Consider the following 11,072-nt stretch of genomic DNA (forward strand, 5'->3'; position numbering starts at 1 on the left):
GTATTCCTGCATCAGTTATATGAGAGGAGGGAGATTTTCCCAGAGCAGCTCTGAGGGCAAATGCATATATGTGGGTGTATACCCAGAGGTAAAGGAGATAAGAATTTCAAAGAGCACACACAGATCTTCATTCAGTGCAGTCATTAAAGAGAGACTGGATGAAGTACTACCTTCCTCATTTCCCTTTACTTTCCAGTGACAGTGGTCAGAATTGGCCTAATTTCTGGTTTCCTTGAAAACCCGGTAGTGAGCACATTTATTCTAACAGCTGGAGTGCAAATCTTGTAACTAAAGAAAAGCCTGTGAGCAAAGAGATTTAGCTAGTTTGGAGGGATTTAGGAGGTGTGTGCATGTGTAGATTTACATGCATGCGTGTGTGGCTGCCTGTATCTGTGCATGGACATGCACACATTTTACGCATTTCCAGAGGATGTATATTTTCTTTGGGCTGTGCAGTAGCTGGAAAAGACAGAAGGTGGCATGTTTGAAACATTTTCATCCAGAGAAAGTGCAGTAAAGGAAATGAAAGCAGGAGTTACAGTAAAGGGGAAAAGGATACAGAAGGAGAAAGAAGACTGCTAAGCTCAGACCACATCCACTTTGACAAATCTCTGCTGTTAATTATTTCACTGATGCTGGAGACTATTTATTTTCCTCATTTTTTCAGTGTAAATCACTGATGCCATAAGGGCTGATTTTACTAGACTTTTGAAAATATAGTAATTTTCTAATAAAAATTGTAAAATGCATGTGTGAGTTTTTTTTCTGGGGCGTTCTTGTATTTGTTTGTTTTTTTGCTTGGCTTGGGGTTTTTTTAATGATAAAATTCACACAGTATGACCAGTTAATCAAGAACCATATAAAGAAGATAAAAGTAGCCCTGACAGTTCCCCTTTAAAGTGCAGACACATGAGAGACAGCACCAGGCAAAAAGGAGAATTAATTTACATTTGCCAAAACGTTATGGAGCAAAACCCCAAAAGAAATAACCTAGAAATTACAGAACTGTGTGTTCTCTGGTCATTAACTTAAGATCTTTACGAACATTTAATCAGGCTTTGTGCAACTGTTACCATAAGCAGGTGCTTTTTAGTGCTCGGGGGCACCCTCTTGGCCTGCCTGCTTTCTCTAAGGCACGCATTTAACTCCTTTTCTGGCCCACCAATCTGTGATAAGCAGCAGGTTCCCACTCACACCCTGAGTGACAGCAGCAGAAAAAGCCCCGCTTGCAGCCAGTGTTGGTGACTCACCAGGTAGGAAGCTCCTCTCCTTGAGCTTTGCTTTTCACTTTCTTCTAGGACTTACTGCCACAGCTCATTTAACAAGAAGCAGACTGCTCCAGAGGGGTGGAGAGGGCTGGTCTGAGCAGGACCAAAACCACCTCTCCTGCCCCAGCCGGGGTTGCCAGGAGCCACCAAAGAGCTGAGGTTCACATCCTGTGGGAATAAAACGGCACTTCTGTTGCCCCATTGAGAAATCTTGGACAGTGTCTGACAGCAGACAGCCTTTCTTTGTTTAGCAGCCAAACACCCTCATTCCCTGGGCAGTTGATTAGCTTTTAACTTCATACCTTCACCAGATGAAAAAGACTCCCTCAGAATGTCTGGAGACCAGGGAGAGACGTCTCAGGTGGTCCAGAGGCTGGCAGCATCCCCTGCCACGGGCCCCTGGAGACACATGCTCACCGAGGGAGCCTGCTGCCTTCCCCCTCTTTGGGAGCACTTCCAGGCCACTCTGCTAATAGGGGACCAAAACCAGCTCACAGCAGTTGCAGAAGGGGAGCCAACAGCCCACAGCTCAGCAGAGGGGCACAAGGAGAAGCTGCTGCCATGGCTTATAGGTTTCCAGCCCCAGGCTGCAGGTTCTTGGGATGGGGAAATCCTGGTGCTGCAGCATTTTGACATAAAGTAAATAGAGGAAGGATGGACTTTGGACAACTTCTATCATTTGACTTCTCTTTTTCTCAATGCATTTACTTGCTGATCTCCAAACATGAGGTATTTTGAAGAAATGGTTGTGCTTCTTGGCATCCTGCAGCAGACCAAAAGAAGAAGCTCAGAGCTGCAGGTACTGATTGCAGCTGCTGGTCTCAGGAGCTACAACTTCTGGTCCCCATCTGGAAGACAGTCCTGAATGCCATCTGTTTGCTTATTTTGGACTACAGCAGAGTGTATCAAATCAGTCTCCCTGACCCCAAAGCTCTGGGAGTTGCATTCTCAGGTTTTGACAGTGGGTCTGGCTGCTGTGATTCCTTCCAGGCAAATACACCCTGAATTCTGCTTCCCACTTTGTAATACTTCATTGTTGTGATCTTATCTGAGGAATTATATATAAATAAAACTCTGTGTATAGTATAATACAAAAATATAGACATACACATAAAATTTACACCTATCCATATCTATTACATACTGTATAAAATGCACAGATACACCTCTATGTTATACAGGTATCTTTAAAATACATGATAAAATCTATATAAAATTTATATATTAATAAAAACATTTTGTGTGTCTTTGTGTGTTTGTGTGCACATGTACAGTTGTTACAACCACGCTTTGAAAACAAACATTTTGCTAGAGAACAGAACTCCCCAGCACTTCTTGAGAAGGCTGGGAAAATGCACACTACCACAGCTGACAGTCCCAGATGGGAACTACAGGCAATGCCAAAATGATGCAACAATTTTTTTGAGTTGTTGGCCTCACATTTACCATTCAGAGTGATGTTACAGATGTCAAATGCAGTTCCAGAGGAAACTGAAGTTTCCTGGGGGAGAAATATTTCCCTGGCACCTTCATTTTGAGAGCCAAATTGGAAAGGAAAATCCAAGCAGCAGTTTACCAAGTCAAATAGCTTGGACAGAAGCCATTATGGATGGTCCTTTTCTGAGGGTAGTGTTGCAGGGTAGAGAAATCACCACAGCTAAGGAAAGAGTAATAAATGTGTGCCCCAACAGTTGCAGGTGGTGTGCACACAAACCTTTTCAGTCTAATGTCTGAGAACAGAATATGAGCTTGTTCCGGTTTGGCCAAATTTAGAAATATATATATACTCTGAGAGAAGGCACAACCACCCCTCCCCCCACCAGGTTCGGGAAAAAAAATAAATTTTCCTCGAAGGAAAGTGAAGAAGATAAAACTATTTATTTAACAAGCACACGGGAAAGGAAAATAATGTTAAATGGTAAAATCTTTCGCTGTAGAGGAAAAACCTGGGAAAGTGTTCGAGTCCTCCCTTTGGTCTCCTCGGAGCTGGGGCTTGGCCCAGGGCCAGGCCCTCTGTGCCCGGTGGAAAGTCCTCCCGATGTGCTCTGATGTTACAGCAATCAGGCAGTCCAGTAGAAAAGGGAGAAAATCCGAAATTCCAGAGAAGGAAAAGTTCAGCTCTCAGCCTCTCTCCAGAGAACAAGGAACTGGAAAAAAACTGGCCAAAAGCTGACTGGAAAAGCTGCCAGCCAGGTGCTTCCTCGCTCCCCCCTGCCCCAGCTGGAAAAAAAAACCTGCTATCTTTATGTGACCTTGAACAAGTTTCAAACTGCTTTGAGAAAGTTTTGCTCAGTTTTTTTCTTCCCCCTCTCAGGCTCAGTTCAGAGGCATAGAAAGGCCAATAATTAATTTCTGGGCATAGGCAGCGATATGGGATACACACCATAAGGTCACCCCAAGACAGAGCTGCTCAGAAAAGCTGTCCAACTGCACAACTAGTTCAAGAAAAAGCCCTCAGCAAGAGAAAGCAGGTATTGAACTGCTCCCATGTAGCCTGGCTACATAAAAGCAAGTAGTGGGTGCCTCTGAGACTCATGAGGTGCTAGCCTGGTTAAAAACAATTAAGTTAGCAACAAAACAGCTTGAGGCATGCACCCCTCTGGGGTACTTCCTGCAGCTGGGTTAGGTCTTAGCCTGCTGTGTTGAGAATCACTGCTGGCAAACCAAGCTTTTCCTATAACCAAGCACAGCATGTAGACCCTTAATCAGCAGCAAGAATTGCACTTCTCTGTTGCACTTGTGTTCAGCAAATCTTAGGTATCTGTGACCAACATGATACTGTCCATAAAGGGGCTTTTTTGGGACCTTGCTACTGAAGTTCACCTGAGTTAGGATCTGAGAGGAGTTTAGGTGAAGTGAACGTGATCTGCTAAGCCTTTTCTTGCTGGTGTCCTGGAAGATGTGATATATACGAGCACATCTCCTGTGCAGCATGGCAATTTTGTGTTTGACATTACAACCTGTGATGGAAGAAGTCTCCCGGGGTGCAAAGGAGCCCTGAGAGTCCCTGTGCTGTATTGCACACCCTGATGCATTAGGGTTGCCTGGGGTATTAAGGGCATCATGTGGCACCTCTGCTAAATCCTGGGCAGATGAAAGTTACTGATTGTGTGATGCATGGGCAGCTCCTGATGTCCATAAAGCCATTACAAGTCTCTCCAGCTGATGCTCTTTGAGGGTGGATCCAAATCTTTCCTCCTGCTGGGAGAGAGTGTTTCAAAACCCTGACAACAGGAGGCCAGGAATCCTGTCTCCAGAAGACTGCGGAAGGCACACCACTGATGAGGTGGTCTGTGGCACAGCTGTGTCGTGAGATGTGGGCATAGGAGCACACCTAGGAAGCCAACCTCCTGATATAGCAACATAATTTTGTCCACGGAGGCTTTTGTCATTCTGAACAATTAGCCAGACTGTACTCCTCCCGTGGTTTCACAGACTTGACAATACAGGGGACCAGTCCCTGTGAGGCATAATGCAGCTTGCTGTGCTGAAATCCAGGTGTCTTACCAAGAAACAGAAGAGAGGCACAGCCACATTCCCATGAGCTATTACTTATAAAGAATTTTGTATTTATGTTTCTTCCTTGACACAATCATTTTGGTGCCATTAGAAACATAAGAAAAAAACACATCAGTGAAAGAGACACTTGAGAGCCCAAGAAATACTATTTTAACCTTTTGGTACAAACAGCAGAGAGTAAATGGAAAATGTTTATAAGGTAAATAAAATCATCAACAGTATCTTTTACTTGGGCCCCCAAGTTCCTTGCTCCAGATGCTTTACCTCATTCTGCTCAGATCATATGCCTTCACAGGATATGGACCAGGAAAAGGCTATTGGATCTTGCTACCATTTCAAGTAGTCCTCAGCAGGAGGTTTAGGCAGATGTGAGGTGCAGGTAAACCAGCTGCTAGAGGCCTAGGGTGCTGAAAAATGACAACTTTCATTCCTCTTTTACTCCAAGAAAAACAAAATCCAGTAAGGCACATTATGGTATTTAAATTACCAATTCCAAGTCTGGGGCTGGTGGCTCTTTGTACAACTGTTAGGGCCTAAGAGTGGCTGTTCTGGGTCTGTTCATCTGCCTCTGACAGTGCCCAGGAGTGGAGCTGTAGGGAACAGAAAGGACAGAGAAGATGAATAGCTTGATCCTTCTCCTGAATCCTACTGGCTTTTCCTAGTCCAGGCTTTCTGAACTAGCTGTTGATACAAAGAGCTGATTGCAGTTGACCTTTCTTTCATGATTTTCCCTTCTTTATTTTTTCTTCTTTTTAGTTTGGCATGCACCTCATCCTTCAGAAATGAGTCTTGCAAGTTCAATTTTAGTCTGTATGGTTCAGTATTGACTATTACAAGAAACAGTGAATCATTGTTCCCTACTCACTGTCTCTGTAACATTCAGGATTTAATGTACCTCTACCATACTCTTCCTTGGGTAATTCTCTCCAAGGCTGAAGAGTGGAAGAGAGTTTTATCTATTTAATCTCTCCTCATGGTGAAGACATTCCTTACCTTTTATCATCCTGTTTGTCATTCGTTGTGTCATTTAGTTCCATTGTATGGTTTCATGGGGGGCAAAGGGAATGCAAATGGGACAGAAGCAGAAAGTAATATATTATCAAAGAGGGGGGCACAACACACACTTACCCAGACTGCCTCCTCTTGCCTTCCATCCTGAGTCTGAACTTTTGCTACAAAAATGGTCAAAAAGACACTTGAGATGACAATTGTTACACATGATCTTCTGGTTGTACTGGTTTAATCTGAGCACTTTAACTTGAACAGCTACAGATTTATGCTCTAAATATAAACTTACACTCAGGAAAACTTGTATCATGAAACTGCAGGTAACAGGCAAAAGGAGGAATCCAGCACATGCTCGAGTATTGGCCAGGAAATGAACCAAGATGTGTAATTTAAGAATCTTCCAGTTGTTTGCTTCATTTTTCATGGAAGTCAATGGTCACTTGCCAAAGCAAAGTAGTGCAAGGTAAATTCTGAATGAATTACCTCTTGATGTAAATAATAAACCTCCCCAAACTCAAACAGCCAACCTCCTGACTTACAACAGTAACTTACTGAACAGCATTCAAAGCTAAAGCAGTCAATGGGATGAGCTGAATTCCTTCAGGGTAGGAGTTGAGTCATTCTTTCAAAAGACAGTGAGGATGCATTAAAAGCCCCTGACTCACAGAGATGCTGACATGGGACTACACTTGGGCTTTGAAATGAAAGTCATCCAGGACCTGTTGAGACACGCTTGAACACCTCAGGAGTACCAAAATTCCACTAAGTGCCAAAATGAGTGTGGACATGAATGTGTGTGGACATGACTTGATTGCTGTGGATGATCTTGGAGTGGGAAATTACTGCCCTTTGATTTATTGATAATGCCATACTTCTGGGACCAGACTCATTACTCATTTACATCATATATAACTATTTATATTGGAGCAGGACAGAAACTCTTTCAGTCTGATTTGCCCCGGCAGATATCACAACAGAGAGATCACAGATATGACACGGGGCTTCTCAGCTCAGACTAAGTAACTGCTGAGCATGATCCACATGAGCAAGTTTAGGTAGCAGAAGGGAATAGACATAGCAAATCAGGAATCACTGCCTGCTAGCTTATCCTTCCTCATTGCAAGGTAAGTTGGTAAGTACATTGTGTCACTCGTGTAACTAGCCATGAAATACGGCCTTTCATGGTGAAGGAGGTAAGTGATTGCTTAAATTCACACAGAAGTCAGAGGTCGCTGCTGGCTGGTTTACAAAGGGTGGGGTGAGAAGGGAAAAGTTCAGAGCAGCTTTTTCTTTCTGCATCATAGTTCCTTATAAGTGTCTACATCTACCAGTAATACATTTGCCACTAGGAAAAACAAAAAGCTGATGACCTGGCACAAGAAGCAACATCAGCCCTGCAGGAACAAGGGAACTCCTCCTGCAGAGTCACTTTCACTTGTCTGTGAGACGAGTAAAACAAAGCCTGGCAGCAGCACACAGGAACACGGCAATTCAGCCTACAAAGGACTTGCAGGTGTCTAAAGATTTCTGATGTTCTGGAATTGAAAGAGAAATCCCTCGCTGAGCCATGAGTGCAACCACAAAGATTAAAAAACAACCCCTGTGCTGAACTCTTCATGACCAGAAAACAATCAATTTGGGAACAAAGCAGCGAGATTTGCTGCAAACACAGGAACTTTGTGTTCTTCCATTGATGTGACAAATTAACTTTTTCTTAACACTGCATTACTGACCTCTCTCCAGAGCATGATAATCATACACAAACTTTAGATCAGTAACCAAACAGTAGTTTTATTTTTTCCTGATACAAATGCCAAATATCACAGCCATAGACATAAGCAAAAAATTGTTCCAAATAAATATGACAGCTTGGTAACAAATTAAAACACAGTAATTATTGTATAAATGGTTTAACAAATGGTATTATTGCTAGCAGAATAAGCATCTCCAGGGAAAAGAGGATTGAATACATAATCTGGAAATAGATTAAATATATATATATAATATACTCAGTTTATTGCTTGGATAGATAAATATTAAAATATTTGTGCACATCACTGGGAACGAGGCACTTATTCAGGTTAGTATAAACAAGGCCACTTGTTAAGTAAAAGGAAAAATGTTAATAAGCCTCCAAAACATCTTGCTGAAATCTGAAACCTTGAAGCCAAAAAAAGAAAAAAAAAAAAAAAAAAAAAAAAGGCATGCTGTTACAGATGTATTTATATTTCACTGAATTGTAAAAAATCCAATTTCTTAAGAATGAGACAAATCCAGCACGCCTTACTGAAAACATTGGGATTTTTTCCCAGGAAGAGGACTTTGGTATCTGACTCATAAATCTCACTCATGCTTGTCCAATTTTTCAGTGTTTGCTTTGTCCTTTTCTTGTTATCACCAGTTTGCACTATTATTTTATATGTTCTTAGAAAAACATTAGTCTGATTATCCCCATCAACCTAAATATTTTACAAAGTTGTAATCAGACGCTATTCAAAGCAGTGATCAGGTTGTTTACCGGGCTAAATATTTGGCTTGTAGAACACATGGGTTTTGATGTGATTTTATAAAAACAAATAATAATTATAAAACGATTTTGCCTGCAAGCACCTTTAATGATATTTTGGCCTGGTAAAATTCAAAAGCAGAAAAATAGCTCTACTGATAAACACCTAATTTCTGTATTTTATATATATATTTTTAAAGAGTTCTCTGCTTATACAAAACAGGCATTTCATAAATATTAAAATGTTCTATTATTTACATGTGTCCCATTCTACTGTAGAATCACTGGCTGTTATGATCCAAACATGTAGGTTCTAGGAGAGAAATTCTGCTTTTCTCATAGTGATGTCACACATAGGCACAAAGGCAAATTTGATCTTAGTGTACATTTGCAACTTAGTGGTGAACTTACTAAATACGAAAAGCATCTGTGGGTTAAGTCTTTGATCAATCTTGCACACATAATACACGGATCACAAAACCAGGAACTTCATTACAACAGCAAATTGATGTCAGGTGACTGGGGGAAAGGTCTAAAGCACTGGGCATGGCTTATGGATAATTGTTTCAGGCTAGAACTCGGATTAATTAACATAAAAGATGACTGCAAGAGTTTAGTAATGGAGTTGACCCTTTGGGTGCTGCAAACATCCTTCAATTAACCTGTCTCATCACCGTCTTCAGGAAACCTAGAAAATGTAGGACAGAATCTGACCTGATTCATTTTGTGAAAAGCTGATGAAATCCTATTAAAATAAGTGAAGTCATAACAACACAAATCCAGAGCAAGAGATATTAGCATGAGTCTCTCTGTGGGCATATTCACACTCTACCATGAATCATAGCACAGATATTCCTAACTTAGTAGAACTCCATGTTCCTGAGTCTTTATGGCTCAGAGGACAGCTAGGAATTACTAGGTCAGGTCTATCTTTGTTAACTGACCCCCACAGCCAGGCCAGGAAGCCTTCTGGATGATTGGTTTTTTTTTTTTTTTGAGCTCAGAGGCAGCATTATGTGCTTACAGGCCGCTTTCAAATAGAATCCTGCTCAGCTAACTCAGATCTCTGCAGCATGATCCCCAGAACACCAAATGCCAAGTATATTGGGGACTGCCTGTACACACAACCACAAGATGGTGGAAGAGGCATTTTAGCAAAGTCTCAACATCCTAATTCAGATTTTATATAGTTTATATAGCTCAACGCTATTGAGAACTCCACTGACTCCAGTGCTGTTTGACAATCTCATGGACAGTGGGACCAAGTGCACCTTCGACAAGTTTGTAGGTGACACCCAGCTGTGGTGTGGTGTGTTTGACATGCTGGAGGGAAGGGAAGCCATCCAGAGGGACCTGGGCACGCTTGAGAGGCGGGCCCGTGCAGACCTCATGAAGTTCAACAAGGCCACGTGCAAGGTCCTGCACCTGGGTGAGGGTAATCCCAAGCACAAGTACAGGCTGAGTGGAGAATGGATTAGGAGCAGCCCTGCTGAGAAGGACTTGGGAGTGCTGGTGGAGGAGAGGCTGGACATGACACAGCAATGTGCACTTCCAGGCCCAAAAGTCAAACATATCCTGGGCTGCATCCAAAGCAGTGTGGCCAGCAGGGCAAGGGAGATGGTTGTGCCCCTCTCCTCCACTCTTGTGAGACCCCACCTGAACTGCTGCATACAGCTCTGGGGCCTCCAACATAGGAAGGACGTCAGCCTGAGGAGGCGAGTCCCAAGGAGTGCCACAAAGATGGTCAGAGGACTGCGGCACCTCCCCTATGAAAACAGGCTGAGGGTTGGGATTGTTTAGTCTGGCCAAGAGAAGACTCTGGGGAGAGCTTAGGGCACCTTCCAGTACCTGAAGGGGGCCTACAAGAGAGCTGTGGAGGGACTTTTCACAAGGGGATGTAGCAACAGGACAAGAAGTAATGACTTCATGCTGAAAGAAGGTAGGTTTACATATTAGGAAGAAATTTATTATGAGGGTGGTGAGACACTGGCACAGGTTGCCCAGGGAAGTTCTGGATGCCTCATCCCTAGAAGTGTTCAAGGGCAGGCTGGATGGGGTTTTGAGTAACCTGGTGTGGTGGAAGGTGTCCCTGCCCATGGCTGTGGGGTTGAACCATGATGATCTTGAAGGTCCTTCCAACCCAGGCCATTCTTGGATTGTATGACTTAAAGGGCTTACACAAAATGCTAGTGTGACAAAAGGGACATTTCCTGAAGGTTACATAGCTTTCATAGCCAAGGATTTGACAGGGGCAGAACAGGTCCTGTCTGGATAAAAACATCTTTGGGACAGAACAGGTCCTGTCTGGATAAAAACTGACACAGGACACTGCTGATCCAAACTTGTCATGTTACCTAAATCAAGAATGCTGAGAGAAAATTAGAATTACTCTTGCAGAAGTAATCACTTGTTAAAAAATGCCCAACAATGACCCAGCATGTTTGTCAAAATGTGCTATGATTATACAGCAATAAATACTACTTGATTCAATAAAATGTTAATTTTTTCTTCACTTTTTGCTATTTAGTATGGCAACTATCTATGCTGGATTCAATATCATGATTCCTAGGCCCAGTTCAGCAGAACCTTGTCCTCTGCATTTTGAATCTAACTATCATTTTCTCTAGGTACTGAAATACTAATGCTTGCATTTCTCAGCAGTGGACATGCACTAAGAAATAAAATTTACCTTACAACACTTCCATGATCCATTATAAACTTAAGAGGACATAAGCATCCAGTGCCAGTGAAAACCAAAATTTTTTTCTGGA

General features: G+C 42.5%; 1 protein-coding gene across 1 annotated transcript in view; it reads right to left on the bottom strand.

Moving 5' to 3' along the window:
- LOC103613604 (complement C4) overlaps positions 1–1,326 on the bottom strand; it is a 52,637-nt gene extending 51,311 nt beyond the window's left edge. The window contains exon 1 of the mRNA XM_017731285.1: positions 1,251–1,326. The gene's annotated coding sequence lies outside the window, so the exon portion shown is untranslated. The remainder of the gene's footprint in view (positions 1–1,250) is intronic.
- Positions 1,327–11,072: the final 9,746 nt, after the last annotated feature.

The sequence above is a fragment of the Corvus brachyrhynchos genome, unplaced genomic scaffold, assembly GCF_000691975.1.
Source record: "Corvus brachyrhynchos isolate BGI_N302 unplaced genomic scaffold, ASM69197v1 scaffold103, whole genome shotgun sequence".
Classification (NCBI taxonomy): domain Eukaryota; kingdom Metazoa; phylum Chordata; class Aves; order Passeriformes; family Corvidae; genus Corvus; species Corvus brachyrhynchos.